At 42.4% G+C, this 19,151-nt stretch overlaps 1 protein-coding gene across 2 annotated transcripts in view; it reads left to right on the forward strand.

Moving 5' to 3' along the window:
• The first annotated feature begins 9,325 nt into the window (after positions 1-9,325).
• G3BP2 (G3BP stress granule assembly factor 2) overlaps positions 9,326-19,151 on the forward strand; it is a 43,703-nt gene continuing 33,877 nt past the window's right edge. The window contains exon 1 of one of the 2 annotated variants that reach the window (XM_036763140.1): positions 9,326-9,591. The gene's annotated coding sequence lies outside the window, so the exon portion shown is untranslated. The remainder of the gene's footprint in view (positions 9,592-19,151) is intronic. The other variant, XM_036763141.1, reaches the window with a different exon arrangement.

Genomic DNA, 19,151 nt, shown 5'->3' on the forward strand with positions numbered 1-19,151 from the left:
ATTGCTTCTCTAATATCCCTAAGAAATAGTCAGGGTTTCCGCAAAGAAACTTAAACTTGGTGAGAAGTTAGGTACCCTACTCTCTTGTACTATCTCCTTATTTATATTCAACCAATCCATCAACTAGCATTTATTAAGTGGCAAGTACTTAATATTATATGATATTACCATACCACATAATATGATATGATATTTATTATATCATAGGTATCACATAGGTACCATTCAAGGCTCTGGGCATACAAAGACCCAAAAATATAAAACATATTTGCATATTAGTCATCTTGTGGGGAAAAAACATCAAACAAAAAGTAGTATATGCTTCAGTCTGTATTCAGACTCCATCAGTCCTTTATCTGGAGGCAGATAACACTTTTCATCATGTACTTTTGGGATTATCTTAGAATCAGATCATTACATTGCTGAGAATAGCTAAGTCCTTCACAGAGGATCATCTTAAAATATTGCTATTGTGGGGCGGAGCCAAGATGGCGGCTGGAAAGCAGGGGCTTGCATGAGCTCCCCACCACGTCCCTCCAAGAACCTATAAAAAATGGCTCTGAACAAATCCTAGAACTGCAGAACACACAAAATAGCAGAGGGAAGCAGGGACCCAGCCCAGGACAGCCTGGATGGTCACTGGATGAGGTCTATCGCACGGAGTGGAGGGGAGCGGTGCTCAGCGTGGGAGGCAGCAGGACCAGCCAGACCAGGAGCCGGGCAGGACAGGCCCTAGCACCCTGAATCAGTAACCTGTGGCACTTACCAGACTTCTCAACCCACAAACACCAAAGACAACAGAGAAGGTTAGTGGGAAAAGCTGCGGGGGACAGAGTTCATGGTTTGGCTACCTCCCCAGGGGCAGCAGGGGAGGTGCAGCTACAGAACTACAGCTGCAGTTACTTCCGGCCCCAGGCTGATGTGGTGGGAGGAATTAAGTGTTGGATCAGAGCAGGAGTGAAGAGCCTGCTGAAGATTTGTGTCAGGTCCCGGTTGGTGGTTCTTGAGGAAGGAGGAGTGCTGGGGTGGCAGAACTGGCTATATAGAAATAGCTCTGAAATCAACGGCGCATCCCCTCAAGCTTGGAACAAAGTACTCTTTGCTCTACAAGCAGTCATACCCCGACAAAAAACTCAAATGTCAAGTAAGTTGGCTGGAAACATGGCCAGGCAGCGAAAACGCATCCAGATTCAGTCTCAGACTTTGGAATCTTTCTTTGGTGACAAAGACGACCAAAACATATGGCCTGAAGAAGTCAACAAAGTGCAAGAGCCTATACCAAAAGCCTCCAAGAAAAACATGAACTGGTCTCAGGCCATGGAAGAGCTCAAAAAGGAGTTGGAAAAGCAAGTTAGAGAAGTAGAGGAAAAATTGGGACGAGAAATGAGAATGATGCAAGAAAACCATGAAAAACAAGTCAATGACTTGCTAAAGGAGATCCAAAAAAATACTGAAAAAAATACTGAAGAAAACAACACTTTAAAAAATAGACTAACTCAAATGGCAAAAGAGCTCCAAAAAGCCAATGAAGAGAAGAATGCCTTGAAAGGCAGAATTAGCCAAATGGAAAAGAAGGGCCAAAAGACCACTGAAGAAAATACTACCTTAAAAATGAGATTGGAGCAAGTGGAAGCTAGTGACTTGATGAGAAATCAAGATATTATAAAACAGAACCAAAGGAATGAAAAAATGGAAGACAATGTCAAATATCCCATTGGAAAAACCACTGACCTAGAAAATAGATCCAGGAGAGATAATTTAAAAATTATTGGACTACCTGAAAGCCATGATCAAAAAAAGAGCCTAGATATCATCTTTCAAGAAATTATCAAGGAGTATTGCCCTGATATTCTAGAGCCAGAGGGTGAAATAGAAATTGAAAGAGTCCACAGATCGCCTCCTCAAATAGATCCCCAAAAGAAAACTCCTAGGAACATTGTCGCCAAATTCTAGAGCTCCCAGATCAAGGAGAAAATACTGCAAGGAGCCAGAAAGAAACAATTTGAATATTGTGGAAAAACAATCAGGATAACACAGGATCTGGCAGCTTCTACATTAAGGGATTGAAGGGCTTGGAGTACAATATTCTGGAGGTCAATGGAGCTAGGACTAAAATCAAGAATCACCTACCCAGCAAAACTGAGTATCATGCTCCAAGGCAAAATATGGATTTTCAATAAAATAGAGGACTTTCAAGCTTTCTCAGTGAAAAGACCAGAGCCGAATAGGAAATTTGACTTTCAGACACAACAGTCAAGAGATGCATGAAAAGGTAAACAAGAAAGAGAAATCATAAGGGACTTACTAAAAGGTAAACAAGAAAGAGAAATCATAAGGGACTTACTAAAGTTGAACCGTTTTGTTTACATTCCTACATAGAAAGATGATGAGTATGATTCATGAGACCTCAATATCATAGTAGCTGAAAGGAATATGTGTGTATATATATATATATATATATATATATGTGTGTGTGTGTGTGTGTGTGTGTGTGTGTGTGTGTGTACATATATATACATATGTGTGTGTCTATATACGTATGTATGTAGGTATATATATATATGTGTGTGTATATATGTGTGTGTGTATATATATATATATATACACACATATATACACACACACAAAGGGCACAGGGTGAGTTGAATATGAAGGGATGATATCTAAAAAAATAAAATCAATTTAAGGGATAAGAGAGGAATATATTGAGAGAGGGAGAAAGGGAGAGATAGAATGGGGTAAATTATCTCGCATAAAAGTGGCAAGAAAAAGTGGTTCTGTAGGAAGGGAAGAGGGGGCAGGTGAGGAAGAATGAGTAAATCTTGCTCTCATTGGATTTGACCTGAGGAGGGAATACCATACACACTCAATTGGGTATCTTACCCCACAGGAAAGAAGGAGGAAGAAGATAAAAAATGGGGGGACGATAGAAGGGAGGGCAGACAAGGGGAGTAGGTAATCAAAAACAAACACTTTCAAAAAGGGACAGGGTCATGGGAGAAAATTCAATAAAGGGGGATAGGTTAGGAAGGAGCAAAACATAGTTAATCTTTTACAACATGAGTATTATGGAAGAGTTTTACATAATTATACGCATGTGGCCTAGGTTGAATTGCTTGCCTTCTTAGGGAGGGTGGGTGGGGAGGGAAGAGGGGAGACAATTTGGAACTCAAAGTTTTAAAAACAGATGTTCAAAAACAACAACAGCAACAAAAAAAAAGTTTTTGCATGCAACTAGGAAATAAGATACTCAGGCAATGGGGCATAGAAATTTATCCTGTCCTACAAGAGAAGAAGGGAAAGGTGGATGGGAGGGAAGTGGGGTGACAGATGGGAGGACTGACTGGGGAACAGGGCAACCAGAATATACACCATTTTGGAGTGGGGGGAGGGTAGAAATGGGGAAAAAATTTGTAATTCAAACTTTTGTGAAAATCAATGCTGAAAACTAAATATATTAAATAAATTAAAAAAAAATATTGCTGTTACTATGTACAATGTTGTCCTGGTTCTGCTCGCTTTACTTTGCACCAGTTCATGTACATCTTTACAGTCTTTCTGAAACCACCCTGCTCATCATTTCTTATAACACAATAGTATTCCATTGCAATCATGTACCACGACTTGTTCAGCCATTCCCCAATTGATGGGCGTCCCTTTAATTTCCAATTCTTTGCCACCACAAAAAGAGCTGCTATAATGTATCAAGTATTCTTAATCTAAAGTCCACAGACATTCACGATCCACACATAGACATCAGAGAGTCTGTGAACATGGACGGATAGGAAAAAATTACATCTTAATTTCAATATGATTGGTTTCCTTTTTTATCCAGTGAGAGTGGGGGTTGAGAGTAGCATCAGAACATGTACTACAATCATACACGCACGCACACACACACATGTATGCATATATGTATATGTATGTATATATACATATATTTATATATATTATTTAGTTCAGATTAGCATGTTGACATAGATGGCACTTAACCCTGTGCTCAGAGTCCCAGAGTGTGAAATTAGGAAAGGTATAAAGAAATCAAGTTGCAGAGAGTAAAAATTAAGTGAGCGTCATACCATATTTCATCATGTGGATGATCATACAAGATTATATCACAGAATTTAAGGCTCTGTCCTAGGCCCTCTTTTATTCTCTCTCTATACTCTCATTCTTGGTGATCTCACCAGCTCCCATGGATTAAATTCTCATCTCTATTCAAATAACTCCAAGATCTATATGTCTGGTCAATTCTTCCATCAACAGGCATTTATGAGGCATCTATACTATGGACCAAACACTGTGTTAGGCACTAAGGATATAAACATAAAGACTGCAATAATTCTTCAGTCCTTATCTTTTTCCTAACCACCAGACTGACATCAACATTTGTCTATTGGACATCTCTACTAGTGTGTCCCATAGGCATCTTAAAGTCAACATACCCCTAGTAATGATTTTTATGAACATAGCATGGCTTGGGGGACTTAAGGCTGCTAGCTTACAGTTGCCCACTTTACTTTTTATGTCTTGGGTGATTAGCTATACTATGGTAAAGTCTGGCTATAAAGAAATTTTTGGGAAAAGAAAAGTCATTAGACCAGTATTCAGAATATTGACATTTACTGCTACTTGAGGAGGCAGATTGAACAAGAAGAGGAAAGGAGGAAAGGGAGGGGAAGGGGAAAGACACACCACTAACAGGAAGGCAGAAAAGTGCCCCATGCAGCAGGGAGGCTGGGACCAGATTCCCTATTCATTTCTAACATTGCCATTATGAATGTGGAAGGAATGGTAAGATGCTTAGGAACCGACAGATTCCCATGACTATGGTATTTGAAATCCTGAATGTTACATTATACAAATACATTTATGAACACATATTTTCTCTTGCCTGAATATACACCAACTCAACTTTTAGCCCCAGGTATAACTACAAATTCTTAGGACAAGTATCATTTGGACAAACATTCAGCTAAATGTGCTTTCCTTTAAGCCTTCATCTATTAATAATAGTTTTCCTTTTGTTTTTTTTAAACATCTTGTTATTTGAAATGCTTATTCAGAGACACAATGTCACCATAAGCTTAACTTGAGGGGTCAGAATATATTGAGGCCTTGGTTATGAGCGCTACAATATTCAAACTTGACTGGTAATCTCAAATTTGGAAGTTAATTTCCAAAGACGATAGTTAATAATAATAATAGCTAGCATTTGCAGAGTACTTTAAAGTTAGCAAAACGTGTCAAATATCTTGTTGGATTCTCATAACAACTCTGGGAGGTAGGTGTCCCTATTTTAAATTGTCCCTATTTTACAGATGAGAAAGCTGAAGCAGATAGAGAGATTAAATGACTTCCCCAGGGTCACAAAGCTACTAGGTGTTTCTTCCGTAGTTAATAAACTTCCTTTCATCTTAAACTGTTCCTTTCTCACTCCTTCCGCTTTGTGGCACTCATTGAACCCAGCTTTTTCCTTCTTCACAGCCTTCCCTGTCACTCTCTCCAGAACTGGTTGCATTTTCGTGAATACCTTCCACCACCACCACCCCAAACCCCAATGGTCAAGATAGAGAAATCTAAATACTCTATGTTTCCTTTTTTTTTTTTAAACATTTCTAGACTCTCCATCTACCACTGTCACTCTGCAACTTCTACCTCCTTTGAGGTACATTCCATCCAAACTTATCACCCATTATCTATCCATCCACAGGACATTCTACTCTTCACAGCTGCTGCAGCAAACCTCATCCTATCTCAAGTTTCCATGCTAATCCCTTCATCTTCACAGAAGGGAACCTGTCCTCATATTTCATTGAAAATATTGAGCCCAGGGCAGCTAGGTGGTACAGTGAGTAGAGCACCAGCCCTGGAGTCAGGAGGACCTTAGTTCAAATCTAGCCTCAGGCACTTGACACACTTACTAGCTGTGTGACCTTGCGCAAGTCACTTAACCCTAATTGCCTTTCCCCCCCCCTCCAAAAAAAAAGAATGAAAGAAAAAATTAAGGCCATTTGCCATAGACTCCCTCTTCTCTCCTCATCTCCCATCCCTCAGACACCCTTCCAAACTATCTTTGCTTTCACTTCTATCTTGAGTGAAAAGGTGTCTCTTCTCTTTGCAAAGGTCAAGTCCTTTACATAGATCTGGGGTGGGGAACCTTTGGCCTCGAGGCCACATGTGGCCCCTCTAGGTCCTCAAGTGCAGCCCTTTGACTGAATCCAAACTTCACAGAACAAATCCCCTTAATTAAAGGATTTGTTCTGTAAAACATGGCCTCAGTCAAAAGCCCACAAGACCTAGAAGGCCACGTGTGGCCTTGAGGCTACAGGTTCCTGACCCCTGATGTACATCCTTGATCCTAAATTCCCTCCTATATACTCAAGCAAAAGGCTTCTTATATCATTCTTACTCCATGTTTCTCTTTTATCTTCAGTTACTCTCTATCTAGAGGCTCCTTCCCTGATGCCTACTGTCTCCCCCATTCTTCAAAACCCTCATTTGATCCTCCTTCATCTCTAGGCTAAACTCTTTTACTTCTCCTCATTTCAATCTCTCCTAAACCCTCTGCAATCTGGCTTCAGATCAGACTTCATTGAACTGAAACAGTTCTCTCCAAAGCTACCAATGACCTCTTAACTGCCAAGTCTAATGACTTTTTTCAATCCTCTTCATTTTTGATCTTTCTGCAACCTTTGACACTGTTGATCCCCTTTTCCTCCTGGATATTCTTTCCTCTCTGGGTTTCAGGACATTGCTTTCTCCTGCTTCTCATACATGTGTTAGACTATTCCTCTTCAGTTACCTTTGCTTGATCTTCCTCCTGATCACACCCAATAATAACCTTGGGTGTTTCTCAAGGTTTCAGTCCTGGGCTCTTTTCTCTTTTCCCTCTAAATGCTTTTCCAAGAGTTTCCCTCTTATGAACTCCCACTGATCCAATTGCCATCTCTACAGATGATGCCCAGGTCTATGCATCCAGCACTTTTCTTTCTCTAGATTTCCAATCCCACATTATCAACTGTCTTTTGGACAGAATTCATTATTACCCCCACCAACCTCCCTTCTTCCATTCCATTATTATTGAGGGGATCATCAGACTTTCAGGCTAGAACATCATTTTACATTCCCTAGTCTCACTCACCAACATATCCAGTCTTTTGCAAGTCTTTCCTACCTTCTTCAGTGGATCTCTCCTATATATTTCTGTTTCTCCATTCATCCAGCCACCACCCTGGTTCAGGCCCTGATCACCTCTCACCTGGACTATTACTTCAAGTCTTTCCCTCCAATTTATCCTCCACTCATCTGCCAAGATGATTTTCCTATAGCCTGTGTCTGCCTAGTCACTGTTCAATAAACTCTAGTGGTTCGCTATTCCCTCCAGGATCAATACAAAGTCCTCTGATTGGCATTCAAAGCCCTCTGTATCTTGGCACCTTCCTACTTTTTTCTTTTTTTACACCTTACACCCTTGCTGCTGTATGATCCAGTTACACTGGACTATTTATTTGTAACTCTTCATAGGACTCCATCTCTATCTCTCTGAATAGGCCGAAGCCATGGGATTCTCTTCCTCCTTATCTCTCTTAGTTAACCTGGTTTCCTGGAAGATTTAACTGAAATCCTTCCTTCACACCCCTCCCCCCCCACCCAGGTTCTTTCATCTACTTTGTCTCTACTTGAATCATATGTATGTCATTTGTAACTAGTTTCTGTATGTATACAAAAATGAGTAGTTGGACATACTGTAGCTAGAATGTGACCTTCTGTTTCCACAATCCAGCCAGCAGTTGTCGTGGGGGTGAAAGCCCAACAACAAGAACGCTACCAGAAAGCTGCCAGCACGCTGCAAAAGCACAGATTCTTTTGATCCGCTTAACTAAGAAAAGCTACGTTAAGGAGTTGACAAGCTTACTTTAATTCAGCATACTGACAGCATTCACTTAGTTCAGGGGAAAAAGCCAACACACTGAACTTCAGAGCAAATTACAAACATCAACAGACCAAATACAGATTCAAATCCCAATACATAGTAACCAGAGTTTAACAAAGTCCCAGCATCCAGGTTACAAGCTGGAGGGCCCTTAGCTACAGCTTCCCGGAGTCTCTGCATCAGCACACCAGCACAAGTGAGAGCCCTAAACAAATTACAAACAGACAGACCCAATACAATTCATAGTTACCAACATCTAGGTTCAGGGCTGGCCCAGAGTCACTCCTGCCACCACTGCTGTGGGAAAGAGCTCCTGGGCTGAACCTAGATGTTGGTAACTATGAATTGTATTGGGTCTGTCTGTTTGTAATTTGTTTAGGGCTCTCACTCCTGATGGTGCTGATGCAGAGACTCCGGGCAGCTGTAGCTAAGGAGCCCTCCAGCTTCTAACCTGGATGCTGGGACTTTGTTAAACTCTGATAACTATGTATTGGGATTTGAATCAGACAAGGTCTGTCTGTTGATGTTTGTATTTGTTCTGAAGTTCAGGGTGCTGGCTTTTTCCCTGAACTAAGTCAATGATATTTGTATGCTGAATTAAAGTAATCTTGTCAACCCCTTCACTAGCTTTCCTTAGTTAAGCAGATCAAAAGAACCTGTGCTTTTGCAGCGTTCTGGTAGTGTTCTTGTTGTTGGGCTTTCACCCTCACAACAGCTGCTAGCCGGATTGTTGAAACACCTTCTTGAGAGCAGGGACTTTGGCCTGTCTTTGCATACCCACCGCTTAGCACAGTGCCTGGCACATAGAAAGCATTTAACATAGCTTGTTAGCTGATTGGTGGAGTGGAGACTAGAACCTAGGTACTGGGCTAGGACTATAACTCCCCAGTCCAGGGTTCTTCGAAGTATACCCCCAAGGTCCACACTAGGGTGCAACTGTAACGGCTTGCCTGCAAACTGTAACTGCAGCAACCTGTAAATATCTTTGTAGACAAAATTGCTACATCTTTCTTTCCCTTGGCACGAACCATCATATCCTCGCCGTCTGCCAAGATTGCAATGTTGCAGCAGGAGGGCCTCCTGCGCCCGCCGTGTTTGAGGGGACGACCAGCTACCCGGCTCCCGGCTCCCAGCCTCCAATGACGTCAAAGACGCGGGAGCGCGCCGGCGGGGGAGGGCCGGCGTTCCAGAGGCCGGTTCCGGTTTTCTCCAGTCCGGGCCGCGAGCGAGAGGGAGCGCGAGAACGGGCGCCAGGGTCGCTGCGATTTGCGCGTGCTCAGAAAAGGGAAAGGGCGGGGGGAGAGGGAAGGCGGGCCCGCGAGGAGAGGCTTCATGGTTGGCTGAGGCCGCACTAACGGGGCTCACCAGCCGGTCTAGCAGGGGTAAAACAATAAGAGTGGGCGGTGGTAAAGGGGGCGGGACCCCAGGGTTCCCTGTCGCTCAATGCCAGAACCCAGCGCCGGGGAAGGAGGGGAGTCGGAGGGAGAGAGACACGCGTGCGCGCGCCCCGCAGGACAGCGCCCGAGACTAGCTCCGGGGTTTTTTTGTTGCGTCGGGGAGGCCGGGCCGAGCGGAGCGAACGCGGACCATCTGCCGCAGCCTCTTCTGTGAATTGAGTCTGTTTATCGGCTGGCCTCCGCCGCTGTTGGTTGGAGGTGTGTGTGTGTGCGTGTGTGTGTGAGCTGGGGGCAGGGAGGCTGGTGGTGTGGTGGCCGACGGGGCACAAACTGCTGGCGCACCCCGGCTCGAGGCAATCGTCTGGCGCGAGCCGCCGCAGGACATTGTTCTGGCTGGCGCCGCGGGCGCGGGACTGGAGCCGGGGCCGGGCGCCGAGGTGAGGGCGGCGCGGGCCTCCGGGGAGAAAGCGGGAGAGCAGACACGGCCCCGGGCTGGAGAGGAGGAAAGGAGGGGGAAGCGGCTGCGGCCGGCGCCGCCCTGCCCGGGGGGGGGGGGCGGGGAGGAGGAAGGGGGGAGGCCGAGACGAGATTCGCGGCCTCTGGGCACCATCGCTGTGAGGAGCGAGAGCCCGAACCCCGGCCGTGCTTGGGGCGCCGGCGTCACCTCCCCCTGCCCAGTGCATCAGTCCTTCTCCGAGCCGGGGAGGGGGCCTCCTCCTCCTCCTTCTCCTCCTCCTCTTCCTCCTCCTCCTCCTCCGCGGCCTCTTTGCAGGTGGGAGGCCTTTCCTCCCTTTACGCAGCCCCTAGCCGCCGGAGGCTCATCCTAGTCGAGCCTCCCTCCTTCCACGGACCCGGAAACGGAGATGAAGGGACTTGCCCCCCGACTCTCGCTCAATACGCGTTTCTACTCCGCAGATATGCAGGGGAGAAATCATTTAGGGGGTAGGGGAAATAGGTGGGCCATCCCTTTGCCTCTCTCTATTTAGATAAAAAATAGTGAAACCTAATTTTTAATGGATTTTTTAGGGGGGATGTTTTGCTTTGCCTTTTTTAAAGATTTTTTTTTTGTGCTAATTCCCCTTAGTGATGATAGACAGGCTTTCTTGGTTTTGTTATGTGAAGGGCACGTTCACTTGAGAGTCCACCACTGTCTGGCTCCAACCTACCTTTGCGGCCATATTTTATGATACTCTCCTTTGCACGTCCTGGGTTCTGTATTCCATCACTAGCTAAACCTCGCTGCTAGCCATCCCAGATCGTGTTTCTTCCTACCCTGCCTCTAATAGGCTCCTTCCATGCATCCATCACCTTCAGAAATATTCCCTGCTCTCCCCCGCCCCCCCCCCCCAATGATTCCTTCCAGTAATCTCTCTTGCCACTCTGTTCGACGTTACCCATGTATTTATACTGTTCTGACTTGTATCACATTGTAAATTGTTTTTTATTTCCGTGTTTGTTTTATCCAAACCTCTCCTAGATTGTAAACGTCTGGAGCTTATGTCCTGTGGCATCGGTGGGGGTGGGACAGCAGGAGACGGCGGCGGCGCAGCAGCTGCTGGAGGTTCTTCATCTTTGTCTCTTAGTCTAAGGGCCCCGAGTGAAATAGGTGTTTAATAAATATCTGTTAAAATAGAATTCAGTGGATGGATATTATGGTATGTGCTGTTGTATAATAGAACACTGATGACCAGAAGCATCCTCCTAGTGTTCAGCAAAGTGCAAAAATTGCATATACCTGGACCTTTGTAATGCTGTACTTTTGAAGGGAGAATGGCCTACTAAGCCTTACAGTTTGCTTTCTGGAAAGAGTATGGAAATTCCTTCCCAAGTCTATATTTGCCTCTTAATTTAGACTTCATTATGTGAACAAAATGACCTAGCTAAACATTCTATGGGCCTTTGGGCATCTAATAAAGCTGCTGTTTTTAATTGAATTCTGACAGATAACCTGGATTTGAACCCGGAAGAATGATGATTCTCCAGATGATATGATTTTATTTCTAGGAATGGCCAGATGTGGTCTTTCTGATTTCTCTTGATTACTTATTTTGTCAGTGCTTCATTAAGAAGCTTTGTGGTTCATTGTCCAGACTGTGTTGTTTCCTTCCTGACAGCTATCATGGTTCAAGTGGAAGTATGTTAAGTTGAGAAACTGGTTTTAAAAATTATTAACGGCATCGATATTAGGGGTTACAGTTGAAAAAAATTATTATGGTAGGGAGCAGAGAAGAGATTTTTATAACTTATGTCAGGGACCCTTGGTAGAAAAGGTAAATGCAGATTAGGATTCTTTTGGTAGTTTGAGCCACTGAATAATACATTCCTGTCATCGTGTAACATTCAATTTGCCTTTCAAGTCCTTTTCTTTTTGTGGCCAGCATTTTACGTACTATACAAAATTCAGAATATTCTTTTTTTTTTTTTAGTATTTTATTGATGCACTTAACTCAAGTTTTATCATTAGCCTTCAGATACTTAAATTTTAAATCTCTACTTGCAAACATAGCATTCATGTCTTAGAAACTGCTCTCCTCACAAAACCTTTTGAGTTTTTTGATATTTTCCTTTATTTTTCATGTGATTAAACTGAGACTTAACAGGTTTTGACTTGCCCATAGGGTTGTCAGGCTAGCACGTATTTTATAAACTTATTAAAGAATACGCTTGAATTTGGGTTTTTCTAGGATTTTCCAAGTCCATCCTTCCATTGACTTTTTTTTTCAGCAAGCATTTTAAAAATGCTTATTATATCCAATTGCCCTGAAAGACTTTGAGGATTTAAAAACTGCCTTCAAGGAGCTTCTTGTTCTACAAAATAACCACTCTTGCCATTTTAGTGTTTCTTTTTTGCCTAATACAGTTCCATTGGATAAGAGAGGGAGTGTTTTAAAGACTTGAAAATGGATATCTTTTATATTGCACTTACATTCCTTAAAATCAAGGCTTAATTGCCAACTCTTAACTTATTTTCCATCACTAGGTCAGTAATTTTTTCTTAGTTTAATAGCTGAAAACTTGTTTCTTAATTCTACCCCAGGATGCCAGCACTGGCCTCCAAAATGGTATTTACTGCTTATCATTTCTTTTTGGATCTTTTAGTTAACTTGTGGTGCCCCAGTTTGTTATTTATCTCATTTAATTTCCATGTCTTTTATTCAGTTCGGGTCCAGAGAGGGGGGATGTGATATAGAATCCTGGAGTAGTCTCCACTTTATTGAGTTTCTTAGTAGCTTGAAAGAAACTTACTGTAGATGACCTGGACTTCAGTGAAGTTCTTACAACTTTAACCAGGCAAATCCCCAAACCTCTGTTGCTTTTATAAGCTGGGGAAGAAGGCTTGCCTTCCTCCCAGGGTTGTTAAGCTAATTAGGTGAGAGATGGAAAAGCACTTGGGACACAAGCCATAAGTTTCATATGGTTGTGTTGTGGTATGTTCTTTTAGTGCTATTGATGTAATCCTAGATCTTTGAATGTGGTCTTGATTTTTACCTGATGTACAGTATTTTACTACCCTTGGTATATTGCTCTCCTTATAAAATTTCAGAGTCTGTTTATCAACTTTGATTATGGCTGAGAAATTTGGGGCTTGGGAGAAGCAACAAACTATTTGACAAAATCCTTTACCTGACACCATGGGACTTAGGTGTTGTTTGTAAAGCTCTGGTTGTATTGAGTTTCACAGAGGTGAATTTTTCATTTCTATGTAAGAAATAACTTGCTTCATAGCAGTGCAAAAATTGGAATGGGTTACCTCAATCAGTCAACAAGCATTTATTGGGTAGGTACTATGTGTTAGGCACTGAGAATGCTAAGACAAAAGTCTTGGTCGCTGCCCTCAAGGAGCACCTATTTTGAAGGGGGAGTGGGAGTTGGAGAGAACTGTATGTATCTAGACATGCACAAGGTACATACTGGGGGATCTAGGAAAAGCCTCCTGTGGAGAGTGGCACTTGAACTAAGCCTTGAAGCTGCTAAGGCTTCCAGGAGTCAGATGAGAGAATTCTAAGGAAGAGGGACTGCTAGAAGAAAGGCACAGAGCTGGGGCATGGGCCTCCTACTGGAGCAGCAAACAGTAAGTAGTGCCAATGTGCCTAGGCAAGAATCCATGTGTAAAGGAATAAGCAATGTAGAAAGGACCAGGTTGTGAAAAGCCTTGAATGTCAAATAGAGCCGTTTATATTTTATCCTAGAGGTAATAGAAACCGACTGTAGTTTGAAAGAGACAGATTGACATAATCAGACCCCCACTATCGGAAAATTACTTTGGCAGTCATATGGAGAATGGAGGATGGATTGGAGTGGGGAGAGATTTCGTGTCAGTTAAGAAGCATTCAAGTCCTTGCAGTCAGATATTGTACTAAGCAACAGCAGTCCCTGTTCCCTGGGAGCCCATTCTAATGAGGGAGACATAAATAACTTCGGTACCTACTAGATAATACATGGTGGACACAGACCTAGCCATGTAACCCTAGTGATCTCGGGAAGGCACTAGCTTTTAGGAGGAGTGAGAAATGTGTCAGTAAGAGGCCATTGTATTGTTCTTTGGAGGTAATAGGCAACCATTGGAATTTGAGTAGGAAATGACTGTAGGTAGACCTAGGCTTTAGAAAAATCACCTTGGCAGCTGAATGGAGGAGAAACTTGAGGCAAGAATAACAATTAGGTGGTAAAGAGGCCTGATCTTGGGTGGTGGCTCTAGCCTGAGCAACTGGGAGCATTGATGTCCTTAATAATAATAGAATGGGAGAAGGAAGGTTTTGGGTAAAGGATAATGTTGTTCAGTCGTGTCTTACTCTTGGTAACCCCATGGACCATACTGTCCTTCTTTCTTGGCAAAGATACTGAATCATTTACCATTTCCTTCTCTAGAGGATAATGAGCTTTGTCCAAAAGACAGTTGGTAACATGAGACTAGAAGTCTAGAGAGAGAATAGTTCTGGATTTATAGATCTCAGGATGATCTGCATAGAGATGAGAATTGAACCCATGGTACCAAGTGAGAGAGTAGAGATAGAAAAGAAGGCCTGAGATGGAGCCTTGGGAGACACCCAAGGTTGTGGGTATGACCTGGATAAGGATTAGGCAAAGGAGACTGAGAAGGGGTCAAGGTAAGTTGGAGAACCAGGAGAGAGCAATGTCATGAAACCCAGAGAAAAAATATCTGGGAGAAGGTGATCAACAGGGTCAAAGGTTGCCAGAAAGGGGTTGTTGGTAACTGGAGATTGCTGGTTCAGTCGAATGATGAGGTCACATCAGAAATCAGATTGCAGAGGGTTTAGGAGAGATTAAAAGGAAGGAAAGTGGAGGCACTCAAGTATGGATGATTTTTTTTAAGTAATTTAGGATGGGGAAAAGTGGAGGAGAATAATAGATTTGGGGGGTTTGTTTTTTAAGTTTGGAGGAGGTATTCATTGAGTGCTGAGAAGAAGCTTGTTGATAGGGAATGTTTGAAAATAAAAATGAGTTCGTAGTTATAAGACTTGGGTGAAGAACTAGGCTGAACCAGAGTGGTGGTTTTGTTAGTGGAAAGAGGATCATAGTTGTGTGATCATTTTCAGTCACATCTGACTTTTCATGACCCTGTTTGGGGATTTCTTAGCAAAGATATTGGAGTGGTTTTCCATCTCCTTCACCAGTTCATTTTATAGATGAGAAAACTGAGGCAAACAGGGATAAGTGACTTGCCCAAGGTCACACAGCTCGTAAGTGTCTGAGGCCAGATTTGAGCTCAGGATGATGAGTCTTCCTGACTCCAGATCCGGCACTCTATCCACTTCATCATCTAGCTGCCCCAGAATCCTATTGGGTTCTTTTTAATACAGTTTTTCAGCTAGTTGGTGGTGTTGTTATGGTAGTCTGGATTTGGTATGATTTGGCCTAGGTAGCCTCAGAGCTCTCTTTGGAAGGCTAACGAAATTGGAAGTTACTGTTCTAGACTGTAGCGAGAGAGGCAGCGTTTGGAAGTCAACTGCTTCAAGGTATATTTAGAGAAATAGCTGTGCTGTTCAAAGTGTTGGACTTGGAGTCAGCAAGAACTGCGTTCAAATCCTGCCTCACACTCACTAGCTTTGTGACCCTGAACCATTCACTTAAGCTCAATAAAATAGGGATATTAACATTCACTTTATGTGCTTTTGTGAAGCATTTTGCAAATGTTGGCATCATCCTCATCTTCCTTAACGTTCTAGTTCCATTCTACCACTAGTTGGGTGACTTTGGACAAGTCACATAATATCTCGGTTCTATGGAACCATTAAAAATCTCCTTTTTAGTTCAAGTAGAACCAAACATATCACCGTATTACTTTTCTTACAGTGTAATATGAGGGGCTTGGAGTTAGAAGGCAGGGAGGTGGCATAGTGAATACAGCACTAGACCTGAGTCAGACCTTTAGTCTTTGAATCCTGCCTCAGACACTTACTAAAGCTCTATGACCCTGGGCATCCATCTTATCTTAGTGTCAGTTTCCCTACCTCTAAAATGGGGATAGTGATGGCACCTGCCTCAGTGAGATCAAATGAGATAATATATGTAAAGAAATTTGCAAAACTTAAAAATGTTAGCTACTAAGTTCCCTTCCATCTCTAACTTGATTCTATAATTGTGATGTTTCTATAAACAAAGCCTGGCTACAGAGGGAATTGGGGAATCCTCCATGCTGACAAAGTGGCTGTTTCTCAGATCTGAGCTGCTGAAAGTTGGGCCAGGCTCTGAGGAATGCCTTGGCCATACTGCCAAAAGGGAGATAGGAGCTTCTCTTTCCATTCTTCCAGGGTGAGAGAAAAAAGCTAATTAACATCCTGGAATGCATCCTTTTTGTATCAGGGGTACCAAGTTTCTGGAAGCAAAATGTGTATTCTATTAAGAGGGATATTACTGTACCCCCACAACCCCCCATCAACATAATACAGATGTGTATCTTGCTCTAGTAAGTACTTTTAAAAAATGGTCTGTTATGTGTCATTTGACTTAGCATCTTACATTTATGCCAAATGTTGGTCAACTTGTCCTAATATATGAAGGAAATTGTTGCCAGGAGAACTTTTAGTTTTTTTTGTAGAAGCTATATTTATTTAGAAATGACTTTTAAAATTTTTACTAAGAAGGTCATTAAGGTCATGATTTTATAAATCTAAATAACTTATGTTTTCAGGGGTAGGTGTTTTCCTTTGTTTCTCTTTCTACCCACTTTTGGCCATTTAAGGGCTCCTTCAAATCTCCAACAGGGGTGGGCAAGAATAGAGAAAGGAGATAAAAGACTAAAATCAGTTGCCTTTGCTAATTGTTGATTTCTTCACCACTTCCCATCTTCAAAGATTTTTTTTTTTGGAGTGAGGATGATAAGGGGAGATTTTGCCACTATTGGCGAAATTCAGGAGAAGATTTCACCAATTCTAAGATAGACATGGAAACAGTGATATGAGTAGAATTATTCTCATCATTGAAATGCCTCAGTATGTCTGTGTGCATACAGACATCCATCCATGTGTTTGCAGTTAGCTCTAATTATCAACTCCTTGGATGATCTACAGCAATCTTTTAATCCCAGTTCAATTTATTCCCCAGCCATCTAACTCACTTCTGGAAAATTTTTGTATCTATTGGTCTGTGATGCTGAGTATGTTTATGTTGTTCAGTCATTTGAAGTCATGTCTGACTCTTCGTGACCCCATTTGGGGTTTTCTTGGCAAAGATACTGGAGTAGTTTGCCATTTCCTTCTCCAGCTCATTTTACAGTTGAGGAAACTGAGGCAAATAGTTAAGGGCCTTGCCTAGGGGTCACATGGCAAGTAAGTGAGGCCAGATTTGAGCTCAAGTCGTCCTGACTCCAGGCCTGGCACTCTATCCACTGTTCCACGTAGATGCTGAGTAAGGTTAATATTTTGAAATAGGTGATTTTACTGAAATATAATTAGGACTGTAGTAGTGATAAATTTGGGCATCCCTATCTATGTGTTCTCTAGTATATTTAGGATTTCTTTCTTAAGGACCATGCCTTAAACCGAAATTACTCTGGCTTTCATTGATTGGCCAACAATAAGTCTTTGGCCAAGTCCTGCTCAGTCATTGTTTGAGCCCTCATTGGCTCAGAGTGAATGTAAATAGCAATCGTTTCTGTTTTGGCCAGAAACACTGAGGGTCTTCACCTCATAGTTTGATTTTTTTTTTGACTACATAAAAGAGTCCATTTTCTGCTTCATTTCTTACCCAGCCTTAATCACTCAGTCAGACTGAGACCTCTTAAAACCTTAGCTTAAAAAGGCCACGGTCTCCCACTGCATCTAGGGCCATTTCCAGCCATCCTGATCTGGAGGAGAAAGTGAGGCTGGTAACTTTGCACAGCCCTCCCTCACTTCAGTCCATTTCATGTGCATATCTGGGCATTATCTCCCTGATATCACAGTCCTCTTTAAGAACAGGACCAGCAACAACACCAGGACATAGCATAGTAGGAGTGTAGAGTGTAGAGTCATTTGGTAGCATAAAAGAGAAGAAAAAGGAAAAGATGATTCCAAAGTTTCCAGCTTGATTAGAATTGTGTTAACTGTGGGCAGAATTGATAGAGTTGAGAAGGTAGATTGGTAAGACCAAATCAATCAGGACTTGGTGAATTATGATGTTGAAACCTAAAAGTAGAAGAGATCCTTGAGGCAATTGACATTTCAGAGCCAGAGTGAAGATGAGAGGTTTGAGTCACTTATTTAGAGGTGATCTCTGAAGTCACGGTAGGGGTCTCAACTTAGCTTTAGGAGTATACTTAAGGATGAGCGATAAGAGAAGTTCCAACAGAAATGATATTGGCCTAAAAAGTTTTGTGGTTGCATCATGAATGGAGGAATAAGACTTACTATACTGATGGAGAAGGGTGAGACCTAAGAAAATGCCACCCATTTGGCAGGGTTCATTTCGTTGCTTCTAAGAAAATAGTTTTAGGTAAATGGTTGGGGGAAAGATTTGTAGGGTTTGGAGAATGTCCTGGACGTGAAATGGACATGGGTGTAAACCACAGGAAAGGAGGACAATTTGGGAGTAGTATCAGGCAGGGTTAAGTGAAGATTATTTGTTCAAGAGTAGAGAAGCCTGAGCATGTTCGAAGGAGGCTGGCAAGGAATCTGTGAAGAGGCTAGGAACTGTAGAACTGATATCCCAGGAACTCTGAGGAGAGGGGACAGATGAAGAGATTATGGGGTAAAGGAGTTAAAGAAGGCAAGGTTTTAAAGATTCTCTTTCACTCTAGTCACAAAGCCCACATTAACTCTTACTTGGACTGTAGCAGTTATTCAGTCTCTTTCCTCTCTGGTTCATCACAGCTGCCAAATCGAGATTCTTAAAGCACTTGTCTAACCATGTTACTCGTTTGTTCTGAGAATTTTCAGAGGTCTCCCTCTTGCCTCTAGGATAAAACACAAACTTTTAAAACTCTTCAGTCTGGCTTCAGCGTATCTTTCTATACTTCACATTACTTTATTCTCTTTAACCTGCTGTACCTTCCAGTTGAACTGGTTGTTTCTGGGGTTGGAATGGAAGTTGAGTAGTCAAAGATAATTTATTTTGAATCTAGTCAGTACTATTAAGAGAAATAGGCAAGTCAAGAGGAAGAACAGAGACTCTGATTTAGGGGAGAGGAGATGAATTTATTTTTTGACATCGAGTTTGTGGAAGCCAGGATATGAAAGTAGAAATAGCCATCCAGCACTTGGAAATTAGGCCTGGAGGCTGTGGCTAGCGATGTATTTTGGATTCATTCACGTAAGAGGTGATTGTTGCAGCTGGGGAGTAGAGAGAGCTTGTTTTTGTTTTTGTTTTTTAATGATCGT

The sequence above is a fragment of the Trichosurus vulpecula genome, chromosome 6 (assembly GCF_011100635.1).
Source record: "Trichosurus vulpecula isolate mTriVul1 chromosome 6, mTriVul1.pri, whole genome shotgun sequence".
Lineage (NCBI taxonomy): Eukaryota > Metazoa > Chordata > Mammalia > Diprotodontia > Phalangeridae > Trichosurus > Trichosurus vulpecula.